This window comes from Anomaloglossus baeobatrachus, unplaced genomic scaffold (assembly GCF_048569485.1).
Source record: "Anomaloglossus baeobatrachus isolate aAnoBae1 unplaced genomic scaffold, aAnoBae1.hap1 Scaffold_51, whole genome shotgun sequence".
Taxonomy (NCBI): domain Eukaryota; kingdom Metazoa; phylum Chordata; class Amphibia; order Anura; family Aromobatidae; genus Anomaloglossus; species Anomaloglossus baeobatrachus.
Window position 1 is genome coordinate 551787 of NW_027444458.1, and position 23819 is coordinate 575605.

Genomic DNA, 23819 nt, shown 5'->3' on the forward strand with positions numbered 1-23819 from the left:
GCGAAATTGTTCCTTTGGGGGGGTATTGCAACTTTTGGCCATTTTAAAGCGAAATTGTTCCTTTCGGGGGGTATTGCAACTTTTCGGCATTTTAAGGCGAAATTGTTCCTTTGGGGGGGTATTGCATCTTTTGGCCATTTTGAAGCGAAATTGTTCCTTTCGGGGGGTATTGCAACTTTTCGGCATTTTGAGGTGAAATTGTTCCTTTGGGGGGGTATTGCAATTTTTTGCCATTTTGAGGCAAAATTGTTCCTTTGGGGGGGTATTGCAACTTTTGGCCATTTTGAAGCGAAATTGTTCCTTTCGGGGGGTATTGCAACTTTTCGGCATTTTGAGGCGAAATTGTTCCTTGGGGGGGGATTGCAACTTTTGGCCATTTTGAAGCGAAATTGTTCCTTTCGGGGGGTATTGCAACTTTTCGGCATTTTGAGGCGAAATTGTTCCTTTGGGGGGTATTGCAATTTTTTGCCATTTTGAGGTGAAATTGTTCCTTTGGGGGGTATTGCAACTTTTGGCCATTTTGAAGCGAAATTGTTCCTTTCGGGGGGTATTGCAACTCTTCAGCATTTTGAGGCGAAATTGTTCCTTTGGGGGGGTATTGCAATTTTTTGCCATTTTGCGGCGAAATTGTTCCTTTGGGGGGGTATTGCAACTTTTGGCCATTTTGAAGCGAAATTGTTCCTTTGGGGGGTATTGCAATTTTTTGCCATTTTGAGGCGAAATTGTTCCTTTGGGGGGGGTATTGCAATTTTTTGCCATTTTGAGGCGAAATTGTTGCTTTGGGGGGTATTGCATCTTTCGGCCGTTTTGAAGCGAAATTGTTCCTTTCGGGGGGTATTGTAACTTTTCGGCATTTTGAGGTGAAATTGTTCCTTTGGGGGGGTATTGCAATTTTTTGCCATTTTGAGGCGAAATTGTTGCTTTGGGGGGTATTGCAACTTTTGGCCATTTTGAAGCGAAATTGTTCCTTTCGGGGGTATTGCAACTTTTCGGTATTTTGAGGCGAAATTGTTCCTTTGGGGGGGTATTGCAACTTTTGGCCATTTGAAGCGAAATTGTTCCTTTCGGGGGGTATTGCAACTTTTCGGCATTTTGAGGCGAAATTGTTCCTTCGGGGGAGTATTGCAACTTTTGGCCATTTTGAAGCGAAATTGTTCCTTTGGGGGGGTATTGCAACTTTTGGCCATTTTGAAGGGAAATTGTTCCTTTCGGGGGGTATTGCAACTTTTCTGCATTTTGAGGCGAAATTGTTCCTTTGGGGGGGTATTGCAATTTTTTTTCATTTTGAGGCGAAATTGTTCCTTTGGGGGGTATTGAAACTTTTGGCCTTTTTGAAGCGAAATTGTTCCTTTGAGGGGGTATTGCAATTTTTTGCCATTTTGAGGCGAAATTGTTCCTTTGGGGGGGTATTGCAACTTTTGGCCCTTTTGAAACGAAATTGTTCCTTTCGGGGGATATTGCAACTTTTCAGCATTTTGAGGCGAAATTGTTCCTTTGGGGGGGTATTGCAACTTTTGGCCATTTTGAAGCGAAATTGTTCCTTTGGGGGGGTATTGCAATTTTTTGCCATTTTGAGGCGAAATTGTTCCTTTGGGGGGGTATTGCAACTTTTGGCCATATTGAAGCGAAATTGTTCCTTTGGGGGGGTTTTACAATTTTTGGCCATTTTGAGGCGAAATTGTTCCTTTCGGGGGGGTATTGCAACTTTTCGGCATTTTGAGGCGAAATTGTTCCTTTGGGGGGGTATTGCAACTTTTGGCCTATTGAAGCGAAATTGTTCCTTTGGGGGGGTATTGCAATTTTTTGCCATTTTGATGCGAAATTGTTCCTTTGGGGGGTATTGCAACTTTTGGCCATTTTGAAGCGAAATTGTTCCTTTTGGGGGGTATTGCAACTTTTCGGCATTTTGAGGCGAAATTGTTCCTTTGGTGGGGTATTGCAACTTTTGGCCATTTTGAAGCGAAATTGTTCCTTTCGGGGGGTATTGCAACTTTTCGGCATTTTGAGGCGAAATTGTTCCTTTGGGGGGGTATTGCATCTTTTGGCCATTTTGAAGCGAAATTGTTCCTTTCGGGGGGTATTGCAACTTTTCGGCATTTTGAGGCGAAATTGTTCCTTTGAGGGGGTATTGCAACTTTTGGCCATTTTGAAGCGAAATTGTTCCTTTCGGGGGGTATTGCAACTTTTCGGCATTTTGAGGCGAAATTGTTGCTTTGGGGGGTATTGCAACTTTTGGCCATTTTGAAGCGAAATTGTTCCTTTCGGGGGTATTGCAACTTTTCGGTATTTTGAGGCGAAATTGTTCCTTTGGGGGGGTATTGCAACTTTTGGCCATTTGAAGCGAAATTGTTCCTTTTGGGGGGTATTGCAACTTTTCGGCATTTTGAGGCGAAATTGTTCCTTCGGGGGAGTATTGCAACTTTTGGCCATTTTGAAGCGAAATTGTTCCTTTGGGGGGGTATTGCAACTTTTGGCCATTTTGAAGGGAAATTGTTCCTTTCGGGGGGTATTGCAACTTTTCTGCATTTTGAGGCGAAATTGTTCCTTTGGGGGGGTATTGCAATTTTTTTTCATTTTGAGGCGAAATTGTTCCTTTGGGGGGTATTGAAACTTTTGGCCATTTTGAAGCGAAATTGTTCCTTTGAGGGGGTATTGCAATTTTTTGCCATTTTGAGGCGAAATTGTTCCTTTGGGGGGGTATTGCAACTTTTGGCCCTTTTGAAACGAAATTGTTCCTTTCGGGGGATATTGCAACTTTTCAGCATTTTGAGGCGAAATTGTTCCTTTGGGGGGGTATTGCAACTTTTGGCCATTTTGAAGCGAAATTGTTCCTTTGGGGGGGTATTGCAATTTTTTGCCATTTTGAGGCGAAATTGTTCCTTTGGGGGGTATTGCAACTTTTGGCCATATTGAAGCGAAATTGTTCCTTTGGGGGGGTTTTACAATTTTTGGCCATTTTGAGGCGAAATTGTTCCTTTCGGGGGGGTATTGCAACTTTTCGGCATTTTGAGGCGAAATTGTTCCTTTGGGGGGGTATTGCAACTTTTGGCCTATTGAAGCGAAATTGTTCCTTTGGGGGGGTATTGCAATTTTTTGCCATTTTGATGCGAAATTGTTCCTTTGGGGGGTATTGCAACTTTTGGCCATTTTGAAGCGAAATTGTTCCTTTTGGGGGGTATTGCAACTTTTCGGCATTTTGAGGCGAAATTGTTCCTTTGGTGGGGTATTGCAACTTTTGGCCATTTTGAAGCGAAATTGTTCCTTTCGGGGGGTATTGCAACTTTTCGGCATTTTGAGGCGAAATTGTTCCTTTGGGGGGGTATTGCATCTTTTGGCCATTTTGAAGCGAAATTGTTCCTTTCGGGGGGTATTGCAACTTTTCGGCATTTTGAGGCGAAATTGTTCCTTTGAGGGGGTATTGCAACTTTTGGCCATTTTGAAGCGAAATTGTTCCTTTCGGGGGGTATTGCAACTTTTCGGCATTTTGAGGCGAAATTGTTCCTTTCGGGGGGTATTGCAACTTTTCGGCATTTTGAGGCGAAATTGTTCCTTTCGGGGGGTATTGCAACTTTTGTCCATATTGAAGCGAAATTGTTCCTTTGGGGGGTATTGCAATTTTTAACCATTTTGAGGCGAAATTGTTCCTTTGGGGGGGTATTGCAATTTTTTGCCATTTTGAGGCGAAATTGTTCCTTTGGGGGGGTATTGCAACTTTTGGCCATTTTGAGGCGAAATTGTTCCTTTCGGGGGGGTATTGCAACTTTTCGGCATTTTGAGGCGAAATTGTTCCTTTGGGGGGGTATTGCAACTTTTGGCCTATTGAAGCGAAATTGTTCCTTTGTGGGGGTATTGCAATTTTTTGCCATTTTGAGGCGAAATTGTTCCTTTGGGGGGGTATTGCAACTTTTGGCCATTTTGAAGCAAAATTGTTCCTTTTGGGGGGTATTGCAACTTTTCGGCATTTTGAGGCGAAATTGTTCCTTTGGGGGGTATTGCAACTTTTCGGCATTTTAAGCCGAAATTGTTCCTTAGAAGGGTATTGCATCTTTTGGCCATTTTGAAGCGAAATTGTTCCTTTCGGGGGGTATTGCAACCTTTCGGCATTTTGAGGTAAAATTTTTTCCTTTGGGGGGGTATTGCAATTTTTTGCCATTTTGAGGCAAAATTGTTCCTTTGGGGGGGGGTATTGCAACTTTTGGCCATTTTGAAGCGAAATTGTTCCTTTCGGGGGGTATTGCAACTTTTCGGCATTTTGAGGCGAAATTCTTTCTTTGGGGGGGTATTGCAACTTTTGGCAATTTTGAAGCGAAATTGTTCCTTTGGGGGGGTATTGCAATTTTTTGCCATTTTAAGGCGAAATTGTTCCTTTGGGGGGGTATTGCAACTTTTGGCCATTTTGAAGCGAAATTGTTCCTTTGGGGGGATATTGCAACTTTTGGCCATTTTAAAGCGAAATTGTTCCTTTGGGGGGGTATTGCAACTTTTGGCAATTTTGAAGCGAAATTGTTCCTTTGGGGGGGTATTGCAATTTTTTGCCATTTTGAGGCGAAATTGTTCCTTTGGGGGGGTATTGCAACTTTTGGCCATTTTGAAGCGAAATTGTTCCTTTCGGGGGGTATTGCAACTTTTCGGCATTTTGAGGCGAAATTGTTCCTTTGGGGGGGTATTGCAACTTTTGGCCATTTTGAAGCGAAATTGTTCCTTTGGGGGGTATTGCAACTTTTGGCCATTTTGAAGCGAAATTGTACCTTTGGGGGGGTATTGCAACTTTTCGGCATTTTGAAGCGAAATTGTTCCTTTGGGGGGGTATTGCAATTTTTTGCCATTTTGAGGCGAAATTGTTCCTTTGGGGGGTATTGCAACTTTTGGCCATTTCGAAGCGAAATTCTTCCTTTCGGGGGGTATTGCAACTTTTCAGCATTTTGAGGCGAAATTGTTCCTTTGGGGGGGTATTGCAATTTTTTGCCATTTTGAGGCGAAATTCTTCCTTTGGGGGGGTATTGAAACTTTTGGCCATTTTGAAGCGTAATTGTTCCTTTGGGGGGGTATTGCAATTTTTTGCCATTTTGAGGCGAAACTGTTCCTTTGGGGGGGTATTGCAACTTTTGGCCATTTTGAAGCGAAATTGTTCCTTTCGGGGGGTATTGCAACTTTTCAGCATTTTGAGGCGAAATTGTTCCTTTAAGGGGGTATTGCAACTTTTGGCAATTTTGAAGCGAAATTGTTCCTTTGGGGGGGTATTGCAATTTTTTGCCATTTTAAGGCGAAATTGTTCCTTTGGGGGGGTATTGCAACTTTTGGCCATTTTGAAGCGAAATTGTTCCTTTCGGGGGGTATTGCAACTTTTCGGCATTTTGAGGCGAAATTGTTCCTTTGGGGGGGTATTGCAACTTTTGGCCATTTTGAAGCGAAATTATTCCTTTCGGGGGGTATTGCAACTTTTCGGCATTTTGAGGCGAAATTGTTTCTTTGGGGGGTATTGCATCTTTTGGCCATTTTGAAGCGAAATTGTTCCTTTCGGGGGGTATTGCAACTTTTCGGCATTTTGAGGCGAAATTGTTCCTTTGGGGGGGTATTGCATCTTTTGGCCATTTTGAAGCGAAATTGTTCCTTTGGGGGGGTATTGCAATTTTTTGCCATTTTGAGGCGAAATTGTTCCTTTGGGGGGTATTGCAACTTTTGGCCATATTGAAGCGAAATTGTTCCTTTGGGGGGGTTTTACAATTTTTGGCCATTTTGAGGCGAAATTGTTCCTTTCGGGGGGGTATTGCAACTTTTCGGCATTTTGAGGCGAAATTGTTCCTTTGGGGGGGTATTGCAACTTTTGGCCTATTGAAGCGAAATTGTTCCTTTGGGGGGGTATTGCAATTTTTTGCCATTTTGATGCGAAATTGTTCCTTTGGGGGGTATTGCAACTTTTGGCCATTTTGAAGCGAAATTGTTCCTTTTGGGGGGTATTGCAACTTTTCGGCATTTTGAGGCGAAATTGTTCCTTTGGTGGGGTATTGCAACTTTTGGCCATTTTGAAGCGAAATTGTTCCTTTCGGGGGGTATTGCAACTTTTCGGCATTTTGAGGCGAAATTGTTCCTTTGGGGGGGTATTGCATCTTTTGGCCATTTTGAAGCGAAATTGTTCCTTTCGGGGGGTATTGCAACTTTTCGGCATTTTGAGGCGAAATTGTTCCTTTGAGGGGGTATTGCAACTTTTGGCCATTTTGAAGCGAAATTGTTCCTTTCGGGGGGTATTGCAACTTTTCGGCATTTTGAGGCGAAATTGTTCCTTTCGGGGGGTATTGCAACTTTTCGGCATTTTGAGGCGAAATTGTTCCTTTCGGGGGGTATTGCAACTTTTGTCCATATTGAAGCGAAATTGTTCCTTTGGGGGGTATTGCAATTTTTAACCATTTTGAGGCGAAATTGTTCCTTTGGGGGGGTATTGCAATTTTTTGCCATTTTGAGGCGAAATTGTTCCTTTGGGGGGGTATTGCAACTTTTGGCCATTTTGAGGCGAAATTGTTCCTTTCGGGGGGGTATTGCAACTTTTCGGCATTTTGAGGCGAAATTGTTCCTTTGGGGGGGTATTGCAACTTTTGGCCTATTGAAGCGAAATTGTTCCTTTGTGGGGGTATTGCAATTTTTTGCCATTTTGAGGCGAAATTGTTCCTTTGGGGGGGTATTGCAACTTTTGGCCATTTTGAAGCAAAATTGTTCCTTTTGGGGGGTATTGCAACTTTTCGGCATTTTGAGGCGAAATTGTTCCTTTGGGGGGTATTGCAACTTTTCGGCATTTTAAGCCGAAATTGTTCCTTAGAAGGGTATTGCATCTTTTGGCCATTTTGAAGCGAAATTGTTCCTTTCGGGGGGTATTGCAACCTTTCGGCATTTTGAGGTAAAATTTTTTCCTTTGGGGGGGTATTGCAATTTTTTGCCATTTTGAGGCAAAATTGTTCCTTTGGGGGGGGGTATTGCAACTTTTGGCCATTTTGAAGCGAAATTGTTCCTTTCGGGGGGTATTGCAACTTTTCGGCATTTTGAGGCGAAATTCTTTCTTTGGGGGGGTATTGCAACTTTTGGCAATTTTGAAGCGAAATTGTTCCTTTGGGGGGGTATTGCAATTTTTTGCCATTTTAAGGCGAAATTGTTCCTTTGGGGGGGTATTGCAACTTTTGGCCATTTTGAAGCGAAATTGTTCCTTTGGGGGGATATTGCAACTTTTGGCCATTTTAAAGCGAAATTGTTCCTTTGGGGGGGTATTGCAACTTTTGGCAATTTTGAAGCGAAATTGTTCCTTTGGGGGGGTATTGCAATTTTTTGCCATTTTGAGGCGAAATTGTTCCTTTGGGGGGGTATTGCAACTTTTGGCCATTTTGAAGCGAAATTGTTCCTTTCGGGGGGTATTGCAACTTTTCGGCATTTTGAGGCGAAATTGTTCCTTTGGGGGGGTATTGCAACTTTTGGCCATTTTGAAGCGAAATTGTTCCTTTGGGGGGTATTGCAACTTTTGGCCATTTTGAAGCGAAATTGTACCTTTGGGGGGGTATTGCAACTTTTCGGCATTTTGAAGCGAAATTGTTCCTTTGGGGGGGTATTGCAATTTTTTGCCATTTTGAGGCGAAATTGTTCCTTTGGGGGGTATTGCAACTTTTGGCCATTTCGAAGCGAAATTCTTCCTTTCGGGGGGTATTGCAACTTTTCAGCATTTTGAGGCGAAATTGTTCCTTTGGGGGGGTATTGCAATTTTTTGCCATTTTGAGGCGAAATTCTTCCTTTGGGGGGGTATTGAAACTTTTGGCCATTTTGAAGCGTAATTGTTCCTTTGGGGGGGTATTGCAATTTTTTGCCATTTTGAGGCGAAACTGTTCCTTTGGGGGGGTATTGCAACTTTTGGCCATTTTGAAGCGAAATTGTTCCTTTCGGGGGGTATTGCAACTTTTCAGCATTTTGAGGCGAAATTGTTCCTTTAAGGGGGTATTGCAACTTTTGGCAATTTTGAAGCGAAATTGTTCCTTTGGGGGGGTATTGCAATTTTTTGCCATTTTAAGGCGAAATTGTTCCTTTGGGGGGGTATTGCAACTTTTGGCCATTTTGAAGCGAAATTGTTCCTTTCGGGGGGTATTGCAACTTTTCGGCATTTTGAGGCGAAATTGTTCCTTTGGGGGGGTATTGCAACTTTTGGCCATTTTGAAGCGAAATTATTCCTTTCGGGGGGTATTGCAACTTTTCGGCATTTTGAGGCGAAATTGTTTCTTTGGGGGGTATTGCATCTTTTGGCCATTTTGAAGCGAAATTGTTCCTTTCGGGGGGTATTGCAACTTTTCGGCATTTTGAGGCGAAATTGTTCCTTTGGGGGGGTATTGCATCTTTTGGCCATTTTGAAGCGAAATTGTTCCTTTGGGGGGGTATTGCAACTTTTCGGCATTTTGAGGCGAAATTGTTCCTTTGGGGGGGTATTGCATCTTTTGGCCATTTTGAAGCGAAATTGTTCCTTTGGGGGGGTATTGCAACTTTTGGCCATATTGAAGCGAAATTGTTCCTTTGGGGGGTTATTACAATTTTTGGCCATTTTGAGGCGAAATTGTTCCTTTTGGGGGGTATTGCAACTTTTCGGCATTTTGAGGCGAAATTGTTCCTTTGGGGGTATTACAATTTTTGGCCATTTTGAGGCGAAATTGTTCCTTTGGGGGGGTATTGCAACTTTTCGGCATTTTGAGGTGAAATTGTTCCTTGGGGGGGTATTGCAATTTTTTGCCATTTTGAGGCGAAATTGTTCCTTTGGGGGGGTATTGCAACTTTTGGCCATTTTAAAGCGAAATTGTTCCTTTCGGGGGGGATTGCAACTTTTCGGCATTTTAAGGCGAAATTGTTCCTTTGGGGGGGTATTGCATCTTTTGGCCATTTTGAAGCGAAATTGTTCCTTTCGGGGGGTATTGCAACTTTTCGGCATTTTGAGGTGAAATTGTTCCTTTGGGGGGGTATTGCAATTTTTTGCCATTTTGAGGCAAAATTGTTCCTTTGGGGGGGTATTGCAACTTTTGGCCATTTTGAAGCGAAATTGTTCCTTTCGGGGGGTATTGCAACTTTTCGGCATTTTGAGGCGAAATTGTTCCTTGGGGGGGGATTGCAACTTTTGGCCATTTTGAAGCGAAATTGTTCCTTTCGGGGGGTATTGCAACTTTTCGGCATTTTGAGGCGAAATTGTTCCTTTGGGGGGGTATTGCAATTTTTTGCCATTTTGAGGTGAAATTGTTCCTTTGGGGGGTATTGCAACTTTTGGCCATTTTGAAGCGAAATTGTTCCTTTCGGGGGGTATTGCAACTCTTCAGCATTTTGAGGCGAAATTGTTCCTTTGGGGGGGTATTGCAATTTTTTGCCATTTTGCGGCGAAATTGTTCCTTTGGGGGGGTATTGCAACTTTTGGCCATTTTGAAGCGAAATTGTTCCTTTGGGGGATATTGCAATTTTTTGCCATTTTGAGGCGAAATTGTTCCTTTGGGGGGGTATTGCAATTTTTTGCCATTTTGAGGCGAAATTGTTGCTTTGGGGGGTATTGCATCTTTCGGCCGTTTTGAAGCGAAATTGTTCCTTTCGGGGGGTATTGTAACTTTTCGGCATTTTGAGGTGAAATTGTTCCTTTGGGGGGGTATTGCAATTTTTTGCCATTTTGAGGCGAAATTGTTGCTTTGGGGGGTATTGCAACTTTTGGCCATTTTGAAGCGAAATTGTTCCTTTCGGGGGTATTGCAACTTTTCGGTATTTTGAGGCGAAATTGTTCCTTTGGGGGGGTATTGCAACTTTTGGCCATTTGAAGCGAAATTGTTCCTTTCGGGGGGTATTGCAACTTTTCGGCATTTTGAGGCGAAATTGTTCCTTCGGGGGAGTATTGCAACTTTTGGCCATTTTGAAGCGAAATTGTTCCTTTGGGGGGGTATTGCAACTTTTGGCCATTTTGAAGGGAAATTGTTCCTTTCGGGGGGTATTGCAACTTTTCTGCATTTTGAGGCGAAATTGTTCCTTTGGGGGGGTATTGCAATTTTTTTTCATTTTGAGGCGAAATTGTTCCTTTGGGGGGTATTGAAACTTTTGGCCATTTTGAAGCGAAATTGTTCCTTTGAGGGGGTATTGCAATTTTTTGCCATTTTGAGGCGAAATTGTTCCTTTGGGGGGGTATTGCATCTTTTGGCCCTTTTGAAACGAAATTGTTCCTTTCGGGGGATATTGCAACTTTTCAGCATTTTGAGGCGAAATTGTTCCTTTGGGGGGGTATTGCAACTTTTGGCCATTTTGAAGCGAAATTGTTCCTTTGGGGGGGTATTGCAATTTTTTGCCATTTTGAGGCGAAATTGTTCCTTTGGGGGGGTATTGCAACTTTTGGCCATATTGAAGCGAAATTGTTCCTTTGGGGGGGTTTTACAATTTTTGGCCATTTTGAGGCGAAATTGTTCCTTTCGGGGGGGTATTGCAACTTTTCGGCATTTTGAGGCGAAATTGTTCCTTTGGGGGGGTATTGCAACTTTTGGCCTATTGAAACGAAATTGTTCCTTTGGGGGGGTATTGCAATTTTTTGCCATTTTGAGGCGAAATTGTTCCTTTGGGGGGGTATTGCAACTTTTGGCCATTTTGAAGCGAAATTGTTCCTTTTGGGGGGTATTGCAACTTTTCGGCATTTTGAGGCGAAATTGTTCCTTTGGTGGGGTATTGCAACTTTTGGCCATTTTGAAGCGAAATTGTTCCTTTCGGGGGGTATTGCAACTTTTCGGCATTTTGAGGCGAAATTGTTCCTTTGGGGGGGTATTGCATCTTTTGGCCATTTTGAAGCGAAATTGTTCCTTTCGGGGGGTATTGCAACTTTTCGGCATTTTGAGGCGAAATTGTTCCTTTGAGGGGGTATTGCAACTTTTGGCCATTTTGAAGCGAAATTGTTCCTTTCGGGGGGTATTGCAACTTTTCGGCATTTTGAGGCGAAATTGTTCCTTTCGGGGGGTATTGCAACTTTTCGGCATTTTGAGGCGAAATTGTTCCTTTCGGGGGGTATTGCAACTTTTGTCCATATTGAAGCGAAATTGTTCCTTTGGGGGGTATTGCAATTTTTAACCATTTTGAGGCGAAATTGTTCCTTTGGGGGGGTATTGCAATTTTTTGCCATTTTGAGGCGAAATTGTTCCTTTGGGGGGGTATTGCAACTTTTGGCCATTTTGAGGCGAAATTGTTCCTTTCGGGGGGGTATTGCAACTTTTCGGCATTTTGAGGCGAAATTGTTCCTTTGGGGGGGTATTGCAACTTTTGGCCTATTGAAGCGAAATTGTTCCTTTGGGGGGGTATTGCAATTTTTTGCCATTTTGAGGCGAAATTGTTCCTTTGGGGGGGTATTGCAACTTTTGGCCATTTTGAAGCAAAATTGTTCCTTTTGGGGGGTATTGCAACTTTTCGGCATTTTGAGGCGAAATTGTTCCTTTGGGGGGTATTGCAACTTTTCGGCATTTTGAGGCGAAATTGTTCCTTAGAAGGGTATTGCATCTTTTGGCCATTTTGAAGCGAAATTGTTCCTTTCGGGGGGTATTGCAACCTTTCGGCATTTTGAGGTAAAATTTTTTCCTTTGGGGGGGTATTGCAATTTTTTGCCATTTTGAGGCAAAATTGTTCCTTTGGGGGGGGGTATTGCAACTTTTGGCCATTTTGAAGCGAAATTGTTCCTTTCGGGGGGTATTGCAACTTTTCGGCATTTTGAGGCGAAATTCTTTCTTTGGGGGGGTATTGCAACTTTTGGCAATTTTGAAGCGAAATTGTTCCTTTGGGGGGGTATTGCAATTTTTTGCCATTTTAAGGCGAAATTGTTCCTTTGGGGGGGTATTGCAACTTTTGGCCATTTTGAAGCGAAATTGTTCCTTTGGGGGGATATTGCAACTTTTGGCCATTTTAAAGCGAAATTGTTCCTTTGGGGGGGTATTGCAACTTTTGGCAATTTTGAAGCGAAATTGTTCCTTTGGGGGGGTATTGCAATTTTTTGCCATTTTGAGGCGAAATTGTTCCTTTGGGGGGGTATTGCAACTTTTGGCCATTTTGAAGCGAAATTGTTCCTTTCGGGGGGTATTGCAACTTTTCGGCATTTTGAGGCGAAATTGTTCCTTTGGGGGGGTATTGCAACTTTTGGCCATTTTGAAGCGAAATTGTTCCTTTGGGGGGTATTGCAACTTTTGGCCATTTTGAAGCGAAATTGTACCTTTGGGGGGGTATTGCAACTTTTCGGCATTTTGAAGCGAAATTGTTCCTTTGGGGGGGTATTGCAATTTTTTGCCATTTTGAGGCGAAATTGTTCCTTTGGGGGGTATTGCAACTTTTGGCCATTTCGAAGCGAAATTCTTCCTTTCGGGGGGTATTGCAACTTTTCAGCATTTTGAGGCGAAATTGTTCCTTTGGGGGGGTATTGCAATTTTTTGCCATTTTGAGGCGAAATTCTTCCTTTGGGGGGGTATTGAAACTTTTTGCCATTTTGAAGCGTAATTGTTCCTTTGGGGGGGTATTGCAATTTTTTGCCATTTTGAGGCGAAATTGTTCCTTTGGGGGGGTATTGCAACTTTTGGCCATTTTGAAGCGAAATTGTTCCTTTCGGGGGGTATTGCAACTTTTCAGCATTTTGAGGCGAAATTGTTCCTTTGGGGGGTATTGCAATTTTTTGCCATTTTGAGGCGAAATTCTTCCTTTGGGGGGGTATTGCAACTTTTGGCCATTTTGAAGCATAATTGTTCCTTTGGGGGGGTATTGCAATTTTTTGCCATTTTGAGGCGAAATTGTTCATTTGGGGGGGTATTGCAATTTTTTGCCATTTTGAGGCGAAATTCTTCCTTTAAGGGGGTATTGCAACTTTTGGCAATTTTGAAGCGAAATTGTTCCTTTGGGGGGGTATTGCAATTTTTTGCCATTTTAAGGCGAAATTGTTCCTTTGGGGGGGTATTGCAACTTTTGGCCATTTTGAAGCGAAATTGTTCCTTTCGGGGGGTATTGCAACTTTTCGGCATTTTGAGGCGAAATTGTTCCTTTGGGGGGGTATTGCAACTTTTGGCCATTTTGAAGCGAAATTATTCCTTTCGGGGGGTATTGCAACTTTTCGGCATTTTGAGGCGAAATTGTTTCTTTGGGGGGTATTGCATCTTTTGGCCATTTTGAAGCGAAATTGTTCCTTTCGGGGGGTATTGCAACTTTTCGGCATTTTGAGGCGAAATTGTTCCTTTGGGGGGGTATTGCATCTTTTGGCCATTTTGAAGCGAAATTGTTCCTTTGGGGGGGTATTGCAACTTTTCGGCATTTTGAGGCGAAATTGTTCCTTTGGGGGGGTATTGCATCTTTTGGCCATTTTGAAGCGAAATTGTTCCTTTGGGGGGGTATTGCAACTTTTGGCCATTTTGAGGCGAAATTGTTCCTTTGGGGGGGTATTGCAATTTTTTGCCATTTTGAGGCGAAATTGTTGCTTTGGGGGGTATTGCAACTTTTGGTCATTTTGAAGCGAAATTGTTCCTTTGGGGGGGTATTGCAATTTTTTGCCATTTTGAGGCGAAATTGTTGCTTTGGGGGAGTATTGCATCTTTTGGCCATTTTGAAGCGAAATTGTTCCTTTCGGGGGGTATTGCAACTTTTCGGCATTTTGAGGCGAAATTGTTCCTTTCGGGGGGTATTGCAACTTTTCAGCATTTTGAGGCGAAATTGTTCCTTTGGGGGGGTATTGCAATTTTTTGCCATTTTGAGGCGAAATTGTTCCTTTGGGGGGGTATTGCAACTTTTGGCCATTTTGAAGCGAAATTGTTCCTTTCGGGGGGTATTGCAACTTTTCAGCATTTTGAGGCGAAATTGTTCCTTTGGGAGGGTATTGCAATTTTTTGCCATTTTGCGGCGAAATTGTTCCTTTGGGGGGGTATTGCAACTTTTGGCCATTTTGAGGCGAAATTGTTCCTTTGGGGGGGTATTGCAACTTTTGTCCATATTGAAGCGAAATTGTTCCTTTGGGGGGGTATTACAATTTTTGGCCATTTTTAGGCGAAATTGTTCCTTTGGGGGGGTATTGCAATTTTTTGCCATTTTGAGGCAAAATTGTTGCTTTGGGGGTATTGCATCTTTTGGCCGTTTTGAAGCGAAATTGTTCCTTTCGGTAGGTATTGCAACTTTTCGGCATTTTGAGGTGAAATTGTTCCTTTGGGGGGGTATTGCAATTTTTTGCCATTTTGAGGCGAAATTGTTGCTTTGGGGGGTATTGCAACTTTTGGCCATTTTGAAGCGAAATTGTTCCTTTCGGGGGGTATTGCAACTTTTCGGCATATTGAGGCGAAATTGTTCCTTTGGGGGGGTATTGCAACTTTTGGCCATTTTAAAGCGAAATTGTTCCTTTCGGGGGGTATTGCAACTTTTCGGCATTTTGAGGCGAAATTGTTCCTTTGTGGGAGTATTGCAACTTTTCGGCATTTTGAAGCGAAATTGTTCCTTAGGGGGGGTATTGCAATTTTTTGCCATTTTGAGGCGAAATTGTTCCTTTGGGGGGGTATTGCAACTTTTGGCCCTTTTGAAACGAAATTGTTCCTTTCGGGGGATATTGCAACTTTTCAGCATTTTGAGGCGAAATTGTTCCTTTGGGGGGTATTGCAATTTTTTGCCATTTTGAAGCGAAATTGTTCCTTTGGGGGGGTATTGCAATTTTTTGCCATTTTGAGGCGAAATTGTTCCTTTGGGGGGGTATTGCAACTTTTGGCCATATTAAAGCGAAATTGTTCCTTTGGGGGGGTTTTACAATTTTTGGCCATTTTGAGGCGAAATTGTTCCTTTCGGGGGGTATTGCAACTTTTGGCCATTTTGAAGCGAAATTGTTCCTTTGGGGGGGTATTGCAACTTTTTGGCATTTTGAGGCGAAATTGTTCCTTTGGGGGGGTATTGCAACTTTTTGCCCATTGAAGCGAAATTGTTCCTTTGGGGGGGTATTGCAATTTTTTGCCATTTTGAGGCGAAATTGTTCCTTTGGGGGGTATTGCAACTTTTGGCCATTTTGAAGCGAAATTGTTCCTTTTGGGGGGTATTGCAACTTTTCGGCATTTTGAGGCGAAATTGTTCCTTTGGGGGGGTATGGCAATTTTTTGCCATTTTGAAGCGAAATTGTTCCTTTCGGGGGGTATTGCAACTTTTCAGCACTTTGAGGCGAAATTGTTCCTTTGGGGGGTATTGCAATTTTTTGCCATTTTGAGGCGAAATTGTTCCTTTGGGGGGGTATTGCAACTTTTGGCCATATTGAAGCGAAATTGTTCCTTTGGGGGGGTATTACAATTTTTGGCCATTTTGAGGCGAAATTGTTCCTTTGGGGGGGTATTTCAACTTTTGGCCATTTTGAAGCGAAATTGTTCCTTTCGGGGGGTATTGCAACTTTTCGGCATTTTGAGGCGAAATTGTTCCTTTGTGGGGCTATTGCAACTTTTGGCCATTTTGAAGCGAAATTGTTCCTTTGGGGGGTATTGCAACTTTTGGCCATTTTGAAGCGAAATTGTACCTTTGGGGGGGATATTGCAACTTTTCGGCATTTTGAAGCGAAATTGTTCCTTTGGGGGGGTATTGCAATTTTTTGCCATTTTGAGGCGAAATTGTTCCTTGGGGGGTATTGCAACTTTTGGCCATTTTGAAGCGAAATTGTTCCTTTCGGGGGGTATTGCAACTTTTCAGCATTTTGAGGCGAAATTGTTCCTTTGGGGGGTATTGCAATTTTTTGCCATTTTGAGGCGAAATTCTTCCTTTGGGGGGGTATTGCAACTTTTGGCCATTTTGAAGCGAAATTGTTCCTTTGGGGGGGTATTACAATTTTTGGCCATTTTGAGGCGAAATTGTTCCTTTGGGGGGGTATTGCAACTTTTGGCCATTTTGAAGCGAAATTGTTCCTTTGGGGGGGTATTGCAACTTTTGGCCATTTTGAAGCGAAATTGTTCCTTTCGGGGGGTATTTCATCTTTTCGGTATTTTGAGGCGAAATTGTTCCTTTGGGGGGGGTATTGCAACTTTTGGCCATTTTGAGGCGAAATTGTGACTTTGGGGGGGTATTGCATCTTTTGGCCATTTTGAAGCGAAACTGTTCCTTTCGTGTGGTATTGCAACTTTTTGGCATTTTGAGGCGAAATTGTTCATTTGGGGGGTATTGCATCTTTTGGCCATTTTGAAGCGAAATTGTTCCTTTCGTGGGGTATTGCAACTTTTCGGCATTTTGAGGTGAAATTGTTCCTTTGGGGGGGTATTGCAATTTTTTGCCATTTTGAGGCAAAATTGTTCCTTTGGGGGGGTATTGCAACTTTTGGCCATTTTGAAGCGAAATTGTTCCTTTCGGGGGGTATTGCAACTTTTCGGCATTTTGAGGCGAAATTGTTCCTTTGGGGGGGGTATTGCAACTTTTGGCCATTTTGAAGCGAAATTGTACCTTTGGGGGGGTATTGCAACTTTCCAGGATTTTGAGGCGAAATTGTTCCTTTGGGGGGGTATTGCAATTTTTTGCCATTTTGAGGCGAAATTGTTCCTTTGGGGGGGTATTGCAATTTTTTGCCATTGTGAGGCGAAATTGTTCCTTTCGGGGGGTATTGCAACTTTTGGCCATTTTGAAGCGAAATTGTACCTTTGGGGGGGTATTGCAACTTTTCGGCATTTTGAAGCGAAATTGTTCCTTTGGGGGGGTATTGCAACTTTTGGCCATTTTGAAGCGAAATTGTACCTTTGGGGGGGTATTGCAATTTTTTGGCATATTGAAGCGAAATTGTTCCTTGGGGGGGTATTGCAATTTTTTGCCATTTTGAGGCGAAATTGTTCCTTTGGGGGGTATTGCAACTTTTGGCCATTTTGAAGCGAAATTGTACCTTTGGGGGGGGTATTGCAACTTTTCGGCATTTTGAAGCGAAGTTGTTCCTTTGGGGGGTATTGCAATTTTTTGCCATTTTGAGGCGAAATTCTTCTTTTGGGGGGTATTGCAACTTTTGGCCATATTGAAGCGAAATTGTTGCTTTGGGGGGTATTACAATTTTTGGCCATTTTGAGGCGAAATTGTTCCTTTGGGGGGGTATTGCAACTTTTCAGCATTTTGAGGTGAAATTGTTCCTTTGGGGGGTATTGCAACTTTTGGCCATTTTAATGCGAAATTGTTCCTTTCGGGGGGTATTGCAACTTTTCGGCATTTTGAGGAGAAATTGTTCCTTTGGGGGGGGTATTGCAACTTTTGGCCATTTTGAAGCGAAATTGTTCCTTTCGGGGGGTATTGCAACTTTTCGGCATTTTGAGGCGAAATTGTTCCTTTGGGGGGGTATTGCATCTTTTGGCCATTTTGAAGCGAAATTGTTCCTTTCGGGGGGTATTGCAACTTTTCGGCATTTTGAGGTGAAATTGTTCCTTTGGGGGGTATTGCAATTTTTTGCCATTTTGAGACAAAATTGTTCCTTTGGGGGGGTATTGCAACTTTTGGCCCTTTTGAAGCGAAATTGTTCCTTTCGGGGGGTTTTGCAACTTTTCGGCATTTTGAGGCGAAATTGTTCCTTTGGGGGGGTATTGCAATTTTTTGCCATTTTGAGGCAAAATTGTTCCTTTGGGGGGGTATTGCAACTTTTGGCCATTTTGAAGCGAAATTGTTCCTTTCGGGGGGTATTGCAACTTTTCGGCATTTTGAGGCGAAATTGTTCCTTTGGGGGGGTATTGCAACTTTTGGCCATTTTGAAGCGAAATTGTTCCTTTCGGGGGGTATTGCAACTTTTCGGCATTTTGAGGGGAAATTGTTCCTTTGGGGGGGTATTGCAACTTTTGTCCATATTGAAGCGAAATTGTTCCTTTGGGGGGTATTGCAATTTTTATCCATTTTGAGGCGAAATTGTTCCTTTGGGGGGGTATTGCAATTTTTTGCCATTTTGAGGCGAAATTGTTCCTTTGGGGGGTATTGCAACTTTTGGCCATTTTGAAGCGAAATTGTTCCTTTCGGGGGGTATTGCAACTTTTCGGCATTTTGAGGCGAAATTGTTCCTTTGGGGGGTATTGCAACTTTTGTCCATATTGAAGCGAAATTGTTCCTTTGGGGGGTATTGCAATTTTTAACCATTTTGAGGCGAAATTGTTCCTTTGGGGGGTATTGCAATTTTTTGCCATTTTGAGGCGAAATTGTTCCTTTGGGGGGGGTATTGCAACTTTTGGCCATTTTGAGGCGAAATTGTTCCTTTCGGGGGGGTATTGCAACTTTTCGGCATTTTGAGGCGAAATTGTTCCTTTGGGGGGGTATTGCAACTTTTGGCCTATTGAAGCGAAATTGTTCCTTTGGGGGGGTATTGCAATTTTTTGCCATTTTGAGGCGAAATTGTTCCTTTGGGTGGGTATTGCAACTTTTGGCCATTTTGAAGCGAAATTGTTCCTTTCGGGGGGTATTGCAACTTTTCGGCATTTTGAGGCGAAATTGTTCCTTTGGGGGGGTATTGCAATTTTTTGCCATTTTGAGGCGAAATTGTTGCTTTGGGGGGTATTGCAACTTTTGGCCATTTTGAAGCGAAATTGTTCCTTTCGGGGGTATTGCAACTTTTCGGTATTTTGAGGCGAAATTGTTCCTTTGGGGGGGTATTGCAACTTTTGGCCATTTGAAGCGAAATTGTTCCTTTCGGGGGGTATTGCAACTTTTCGGCATTTTGAGGCGAAATTGTTCCTTCGGGGGAGTATTGCAACTTTTGGCCATTTTGAAGTGAAATTGTTCCTTTGGGGGGGTATTGCAACTTTTGGCCATTTTGAAGGGAAATTGTTCCTTTCGGGGGGTATTGCAACTTTTCTGCATTTTGAGGCGAAATTGTTCCTTTGGGGGGTATTGCAATTTTTTTTCATTTTGAGGCGAAATTGTTCCTTTGGGGGGTATTGAAACTTTTGGCCATTTTGAAGCGAAATTGTTCCTTTGGGAGGTATTGCAATTTTTTGCCATTTTGAGGCGAAATTGTTCCTTTCGGGGGATATTGCAACTTTTCAGCATTTTGAGGCGAAATTGTTCCTTTGGGGGGGTATTGCAATTTTTTGCCATTTTGAGGCGAAATTGTTCCTTTGGGGGGGTATTGCAACTTTTGGCCATATTGAAGCGAAATTGTTCCTTTGGGGGGGTATTGCAATTTTTTGCCATTTTGAGGCGAAATTGTTCCTTTGGGGGGGTATTGCAACTTTTGGCCATTTTGAAGCGAAATTGTTCCTTTCGGGGGGTATTGCAACTTTTCGGCATTTTGAGGCGAAATTGTTCCTTTGGGGGGGTATTGCATCTTTTGGCCATTTTGAAGCGAAATTGTTCCTTTCGGGGGGTATTGCAACTTTTCGGCATTTTGAGGCGAAATTGTTCCTTTGGGGGGGTATTGCAATTTTTTGCCATTTTGAGGCAAAATTGTTCCTTTGGGGGGGTATTGCAACTTTTGGCCATTTTGAAGCGAAATTGTTCCTTTCGGGGGGTATTGCAACTTTTCGGCATTTTGAGGCGAAATTGTTCCTTTGGGGGGGTTTTGCAACTTTTGGCCATTTTGAAGCGAAATTGTTCCTTTCGGGGGGTATTGCAACTTTTCGGCATTTTGAGGGGAAATTGTTCCTTTGGGGGGGTATTGCAATTTTTTGCCATTTTGAGGCGAAATTGTTCCTTTGGGGGGGTATTGCAACTTTTGGCCATATTGAAGCGAAATTGTTCCTTTGGGGGGGTATTGCAATTTTTTGCCATTTTGAGGCGAAATTGTTCCTTTGGGGGGGTATTGCAACTTTTGGCCATTTTGAAGCGAAATTGTTCCTTTCGGGGGGTATTGCAACTTTTCGGCATTTTGAGGCGAAATTGTTCCTTTGGGGGGGTATTGCATCTTTTGGCCATTTTGAAGCGAAATTGTTCCTTTCGGGGGGTATTGCAACTTTTCGGCATTTTGAGGCGAAATTGTTCCTTTGGGGGGGTATTGCAATTTTTTGCCATTTTGAGGCAAAATTGTTCCTTTGGGGGGTATTGCAACTTTTGGCCATTTTGAAGCGAAATTGTTCCTTTCGGGGGGTATTGCAACTTTTCGGCATTTTGAGGCGAAATTGTTCCTTTGGGGGGGTATTGCATCTTTTGGCCATTTTGAAGCGAAATTGTTCCTTTCGGGGGGTATTGCAACTTTTCGGCATTTTGAGGCGAAATTGTTCCTTTGGGGGGGTATTGCAATTTTTTGCCATTTTGAGGCAAAATTGTTCCTTTGGGGGGTATTGCAACTTTTGGCCATTTTGAAGCGAAATTGTTCCTTTCGGGGGGTATTGCAACTTTTCGGCATTTTGAGGCGAAATTGTTCCTTTGGGGGGGTATTGCAACTTTTGGCCATTTTGAAGCGAAATTGTTCCTTTCGGGGGGTATTGCAACTTTTCGGCATTTTGAGGGGAAATTGTTCCTTTGGGGGGGTATTGCAACTTTTGTCCATATTGAAGCGAAATTGTTCCTTTGGGGGGTATTGCAATTTTTAACCATTTTGAGGCGAAATTGTTCCTTTGGGGGGGTATTGCAATTTTTTGCCATTTTGAGGCGAAATTGTTCCTTTGGGGGGTATTGCAACTTTTGGCCATTTTGAAGTGAAATTGTTCCTTTGGGGGGGTATTGCAATTTTTTGCCATTTTGAGGCAAAATTGTTCCTTTGGGGGGTATTGCAACTTTTGGCAATTTTGAAGCGAAATTGTTCCTTTCGGGGGGTATTGCAACTTTTCGGCATTTTGAGGCGAAATTGTTCCTTTGGGGGGGTATTGCAACTTTTGGCCATTTTGAAGCGAAATTGTTCCTTTCGGGGGGTATTGCAACTTTTCGGCATTTTGAGGGGAAATTGTTCCTTTGGGGGGGTATTGCAACTTTTGTCCATATTGAAGCGAAATTGTTCCTTTGGGGGGTATTGCAATTTTTAACCATTTTGAGGCGAAATTGTTCCTTTGGGGGGGTATTGCAATTTTTTGCCATTTTGAGGCGAAATTGTTCCTTTGGGGGGTATTGCAACTTTTGGCCATTTTGAAGCGAAATTGTTCCTTTCGGGGGGTATTGCAACTTTTCGGCATTTTGAGGCGAAATTGTTCCTTTGGGGGGGTATTGCAACTTTTGTCCATATTGAAGCGAAATTGTTCCTTTGGGGGGTATTGCAATTTTTAACCATTTTGAGGCGAAATTGTTCCTTTGGGGGGGTATTGCAATTTTTTGCCATTTTGAGGCGAAATTGTTCCTTTGGGGGGGTATTGCAACTTTTGGCCATTTTGAGGCGAAATTGTTCCTTTCGGGGGGGTATTGCAACTTTTCGGCATTTTGAGGCGAAATTGTTCCTTTGGGGGGGTATTGCAACTTTTGGCCTATTGAAGCGAAATTGTTCCTTTGGGGGGGTATTGCAATTTTTTGCCATTTTGAGGCGAAATTGTTCCTTTGGGGGGGTATTGCAACTTTTGGCCATTTTGAAGCGAAATTGTTCCTTTCGGGGGGTATTGCAACTTTTCGGCATTTTGAGGCGAAATTGTTCCTTTGGGGGGTATTGCATCTTTTGGCCATTTTGAAGCGAAATTGTTCCTTTCGGGGGGTATTGCAACTTTTCGGCATTTTGAGGTGAAATTGTTCCTTTGGGGGGGTATTGCAATTTTTTGCCATTTTGAGGCAAAATTGTTCCTTTGGGGGGGTATTGCAACTTTTGGCCATTTTGAAGCGAAATTGTTCCTTTCGGTGGGTATTGCAACTTTTCGGCATTTTGAGGCGAAATTCTTCCTTTGGGGGGGTATTGCAACTTTTGGCAATTTTGAAGCGAAATTGTTCCTTTGGGGGGGTATTGAAACTTTTCGGCATTTTGAGGCGAAATTGTTCCTTTGGGGGGGTATTGCAACTTTTGGCCATTTTGAAGCGAAATTGTTCCTTTCGGGGGGTATTGCAACTTTTCGGCATTTTGAGGCGAAATTGTTCCTTTGGGGGGGTATTGCAACTTTTGGCCATTTTGAAGCGAAATTGTTCCTTTGGGGGGTATTGCAACTTTTGGCCATTTTGAAGCGAAATTGTACCTTTGGGGGGGTATTGCAACTTTTCGGCATTTTGAGGCGAAATTGTTCCTTTGGGGGGGTATTGCATCTTTTGGCCATTTTGAAGCGAAATTGTTCCTTTCGGGGGGTATTGCAACTTTTCGGCATTTTGAGGCGAAATTGTTCCTTTGGGGGGGTATTGCAATTTTTTGCCATTTTGAGGCAAAATTGTTCCTTTGGGGGGGGATTGCAACTTTTGGCCATTTTGAAGCGAAATTGTTCCTTTCGGGGGGTATTGCAACTTTTCAGCATTTTGAGGCGAAATTGTTCCTTTGGGGGGGTATTGCAACTTTTGGCCATTTTGAAGCGAAATTGTTCCTTTCGGGGGGTATTGCAACTTTTCGGCATTTTGAGGGGAAATTGTTCCTTTGGGGGGGTATTGCAACTTTTGTCCATATTGAAGCGAAATTGTTCCTTTGGGGGGTATTGCAATTTTTAACCATTTTGAGGCGAAATTGTTCCTTTGGGGGGGTATTGCAATTTTTTGCCATTTTGAGGCGAAATTGTTCCTTTGGGGGGGTATTGCAACTTTTGGCCATTTTGAAGCGAAATTGTTCCTTTCGGGGGGTATTGCAACTTTTCGGCATTTTGAGGCGAAATTGTTCCTTTTGGGGGGGTATTGCAACTTTTCGGCATTTTGAGGCGAAATTGTTCCTTTTGGGGGGGTATTGCAACTTTTGTCCATATTGAAGCGAAATTGTTCCTTTGGGGGGTATTGCAATTTTTAACCATTTTGAGGCGAAATTGTTCCTTTGGGGGGGTATTGCAACTTTTGGCCATTTTGAGGCGAAATTGTTCCTTTCGGGGGGGTATTGCAACTTTTCGGCATTTTGAGGCGAAATTGTTCCTTTGGGGGGGGGTATTGCAACTTTTGGCCTATTGAAGCGAAATTGTTCCTTTGGGGGGGTATTGCAATTTTTTGCCATTTTGAGGCGAAATTGTTCCTTTGGGGGGGTATTGCAACTTTTGGCCATTTTGAAGCGAAATTGTTCCTTTCGGGGGGTATTGCAACTTTTCGGCATTTTGAGGCGAAATTGTTCCTTTGGGGGGTATTGCATCTTTTGGCCATTTTGAAGCGAAATTGTTTCTTTCGGGGGGTATTGCAACTTTTCGGCATTTTGAGGTGAAATTGTTCCTTTGGGGGGGTATTGCAATTTTTTGCCATTTTGAGGCAAAATTGTTCCTTTGGGGGGGTATTGCAACTTTTGGCCATTTTGAAGCGAAATTGTTCCTTTCGGTGGGTATTGCAACTTTTCGGCATTTTGAGGCGAAATTCTTCCTTTGGGGGGGTATTGCAACTTTTGGCAATTTTGAAGCGAAATTGTTCCTTTGGGGGGTATTGCAACTTTTGGCCATTTTGAAGCGAAATTGTTCCTTTGGGGGGGTATTGCAATTTTTTGCCATTTTGAGGCGAAATTGTTCCTTTGGGGGGTATTGCAACTTTTGGCCATTTTAAAGCGAAATTGTTCCTTTCGGGGGGTATTGCAACTTTTCGGCATTTTGAGGCGAAATTGTTCCTTTGGGGGGGTATTGCAACTTTTGGCCATTTTGAAGCGAAATTGTACCTTTGGGGGGTATTGTAACTTTTCGGCATTTTGAAGCGAAATTGTTTCTTTGGGGGGGTATTGCAATTTTTTGCCATTTTAAAGCGAAATTCTTCCTTTGGGGGGGTATTGCAACTTTTGGCCATTTTGAAGCGTAATTGTTCCTTTGGGGGGGTATTGCAATTTTTTGCCATTTTGAGGCGAAATTGTTCCTTTGGGGGGGTATTGCAATTTTTTG